This window comes from Marmota flaviventris, chromosome 15 (genome assembly GCF_047511675.1).
Source record: "Marmota flaviventris isolate mMarFla1 chromosome 15, mMarFla1.hap1, whole genome shotgun sequence".
Classification (NCBI taxonomy): Eukaryota; Metazoa; Chordata; class Mammalia; order Rodentia; family Sciuridae; genus Marmota; species Marmota flaviventris.
Genome location: NC_092512.1, coordinates 61,648,664 through 61,653,129, shown reverse-complemented (window position 1 = coordinate 61,653,129; position 4,466 = coordinate 61,648,664).

The window sequence follows — 4,466 nt, the reverse complement described above, 5'->3', positions numbered from 1 at the left end:
TATGTGTATGTTTGTTAACTGGTAGGTTTCATTTTGGGAAGATGTGGCAGTTCTACTGCAAAAGCCACAAGCGAAGTGTTTTTTTCTCTGGATAAAAAATTTTCAGTCTTTAATCTGGTTTCATATACTTGGAGGTGACTGTTCTGGGAAGAGGTAAGCAATGGGGAATGGAAGGCTACTATTCCTTTCCCATATTTTTCCCCTGTCCTTCACCTCTAAAAATAAACTTTTCCCTTTCAAATGGTGTGGCTGAAAGTGGTGGTTTTCCAGCTACATTGTACTAGCAAAGGGACACTGGAGTATACTGCACATATAGGCTTTCAACAATCCCATTTCTAGACTAGCATCTTCTAGACCTGGTACCTCCATGTCCTAATCTTCTCAAGGGTTTGTAGGGTGAATTGGAGTCAATAGGTTACTAGGTTATTTATTGGTTATGGTTTTATCATTGCCCTCATTTCATCTGCTGTTTCTCAAAATTTGTTTGAAGTCCCTATAGTCTCCTCTTACATTCTGTCTTTGCAAGCTGCTGTATTTTGGATCTGAAACTCCCCGCAGAGGCCCATGTATGAAAAGCTTTGTTCCCAGCTTGGTGCTACTGGGAGGTGGTAGAACTGTTAAGTGGGGCCTTGTGTGTAGAAGTTAGGTCACTGGGAACATGCCCTTGAAGGGGACATTGGGATATCAGCTCCATCTCTTCTCCCAGCTGCCACAAGGTGAGCAGTTTCCTCTGCCATGTGTTTCCACCATGATGTTCTGCCTCACCATAGGCCCAAAAGCAATGTCACCATGTGACCATGGGCTGAAAGCTTTGAAATCATGAGCCAAAATAAATCTTTCACCTTTTAAGTTGAATTATTTCAGATATTTATTACAGTAATTGAAAACTTACTAACATATAGGTTTATATGTTTTGCTATTAATTTTATGTATACCTATGATTTTTAAAATTGGGTCTTAGAAAGGAGTAGCAATAAATGTGGTCAATCTGACATAAATCATCAACACCAAGAATTAAATTTCTAGATAAAAATGCTTAATATGTTTTTACCAAACAATATTATGCTAAATGGTTACTAAAAGGGATTTGTTTGATGCAGAATACTCAAAATTTAACATTTATGGGCAATCTTTCAGGATAAAATTGGTAGTTACTGCTTTGCTGACAATGTTGTTACATCATTTAATACTGTTGGCCTTCATTTTCCTGACACCTCCCTTGCTATAACACTCCTACCCCCAGTGACTATCTTATCCTTGTTCAGTCTTTTTTAATTTTACTTGTCAACTTCTCCTGGACCCCTCCCCCACACCACTCCAAGGTTGTTACATATACTTACCTTCCTGTTCTTTCAAGTGCCAGCTGAGTGCTGATGGCTTCCTAATGTGTACCTCTAACCCAGACCTCTTTCACGAGCTCCTCAGCAGAATTGGGTGGGAGTTTGAGTTTCCTTTTTCCACTTGTCATGTACTACTGCACTGTTTGGGGGGACTACATCATTAGACTCTGTGAAACAGGCTTGGACCTTTTATTTTAAAATGTTTTATTACTTATGTTTTCAATAGGCAGTCTAGTCAAATAAGTCAAAATTCAAAAGCTATAAAGGATACAGTGTAAAGTTTCCAGTTCTATTCCTTGTCCTTTAGATGCCTGAAAGTTTTCCTCCTGGGATGTAACCCATGTTGTTGTTTTGTTATTTTTGGTGTTTTTACAAAGACACTTTATGCATACACAAGAAAAGACACTTTTATATATGTACCTTTCCTCTCCCCCTTCAATTCCAAACTTGTTTCAAAAGACCCAACACTGATGCAACTGGAACCAAGATTTTCACAGTCAATATTTCAGATACTGAACTTTTCCCTGATCAAAACAAGATATCCCTCTAAGCACCCCAAAAGACAGAAGGAGAAAGGGAGGGGAGGACTCAATAACAAAAGTTTTCTTGCTCCAACACTTGAAAGCAAGTCTCATTCTGATCTGTTGCTCTGATAAACAGACTTGTAAGGGAAGGAATGTTATTATATATATTATAGTGTTGAAAGAATTAAAAACTTTTGACTTGAATCTTTTCTCATTTTGAGATATGCCAAAGAGAAGCTGTAAAGTTCTTCCTTTAAGTGGAAAGGTGAAAGTATAATAAGATATTGAGGGAGAGAGAACAGACATTCACATTTTATTATAGTACATTGGTATAGTTGTTCTATTTTTTATTAATCATTGTTATGTTAATTTCTTACTGCTTAATTTATAAATCAAACTTTATTATAGGTATGTATACATAGCAAAGAAAGCACCTGAAACTATCTGCAGTTTCAGGCATTCACTGGGGGTCCCGGAAAGTATTCTCTATGGATAAGGGGGCACTACTGTACTCTAGCCCTTGTGAAGCATAACTTGTGAAGCATAACAGACAGTACATTGATTCATGTGTTCCCATGAGATATTTGTTATCCCTGTGACCTCAGTCACAAACACCACATACTGTGGTCATATAAATTTGTTTCCCAAACTATAGGACGTTCTGCCATATCTGTTCACATGCAAACACACAATTTCTTCACACACAATTTGAACAAATCCTCCCATTTCCCAATACCCCTAACCTTGGCTACCACTTATTTAGCTCATCTTTTCTGAGGTCAGGTTTCTCTAAGCAGCCTTCTATAACACAACTAGACTAGTATTTTTCCTTTATGCCAAACAAATAATAGATAGCTTTACACATTGTAATTGTGTGTCTCCACAACTAGAATATAAGTTCTTTTGAGAGCACAGTGACCATTTAGTTTGCCTTTGTTTCCCCAGAGTCTGGCCCAGTACCTGGCACAGAACAATTTAATACACACCATTGTTTTTGTCAAAGTTCTGTTGCTAGATTCTCAATAACTAATAAACTTATAGCTTTCCATTACTACCCCTCTTACAAAAGACCCACTAATAGTATCTGAGGTATGCTATGGTAATATAAAAAGACAAAGCTTCCAAGGATTTCATAAGATTTTTTTCAGTTCAGAATGTCCTTTTTATCTCAGACTTCCAACTTCCTTCAAGAAAGAAGTAGGGAATGTCAAGTCAAAGGTAACTGCACTAGTTCAGTCCAGAAAGGATACTGGCCTGGACTAAGAAGTAGTGATGGAATAAGAGGTAGTGATGAACTGTGGAGATGGAACAGACACGTGAGGATATGGATAGGAGATAAGGGAAGCAAATAAGGAATGACTTACGGGCTTTCTTTTTGACCAATTGAAAAATATTTTTCATTCAAGTTGATGGGAAAGAATGGAGAAGCTAATTAAAGGGCAGACTAATCATTCATGAACTAAAAAAATCAGATTTACTCATTTCAATTTTACTATGTGTTGATATGCTTTTTATTTTTTGGTGGTATTGGGGATAATATTTAAAGTTATTTTATCATTTTAACCATTTTAAGGGTAATGTTCAGTTACATTAAATGTGTTCACATTGTTTTACAATCACCACCACCATCCATCTCCAGAATGTTTTTCATTTTCCCTAATATTCCTTACCCACTAAATAATAACCCCACAGTCCTATAGTCACTATTCTTTGTCTCTAAGAATTTACCTACTATAGGTGCCTCATGTAATTGGAATCATATGGTATTTGTCATTTTGTGATTGACTTATTCATTTGGCATAATATCCTCAAGTTTTATTCATGATGCAGCATATGTAAGATTTTCCTTCCTTTTTAAGGTGGAATAATATTCTACTGTATATGCATATACCACATTTTATTTATCTATTCATCCTTTGATGAACACATATGTTGCTTCTCTATCTTTTGGCTATTGTGAATAATGTTGCTAAGAACCTTGGTTCATATTTGTTCAAGTCCTTGCTCCAATTGTTTTTGGGCATATATTCTGAAGTAGAACTGCTAGATTATATAGTAATCCTATGTTTAAATTTTTGAAGAAGCATTATACTGTTTTCCATAGCAACTACATCATTTTATGGTCCTACCTGCAGGGCGCAAGAGTTCCAATTTCCTGTCTCAGTTTCCTTCCCAACACTTGTTATTTTGTTTTCTTCTACTTTTTCTCTTTAAAATAATTGCCATCTTAATGGGCATAAAGTGGTATCTTGTGGTTTTGATTTGCATTTCTGTAATGATTAGTGATGTTGAACATCTTTTCATGTGATTATTGGCCATTTGTGTATTTTCTTTGGAGAAATGTCTATTCAAGTTCTTTGTGACTTGAGCTCTTTGTTTCTTTTGTTATTGAGTTTGGAACAGTTCTGGATATACAAGAGGTGTCCATGGTGTGAGAATGTGTTTTAGAGTGCAATGAGTATACTAGGAACCTTGGAAAAAGCAGTAGAAGGAAGTGAGGGTGTTAAAGAAAATTTTTAAAAACTTCACACACACACACACACACACACACACACACAATTAAAGTGTTACCTTTAGGGAAGACTCAAGAAAGCACACTCTG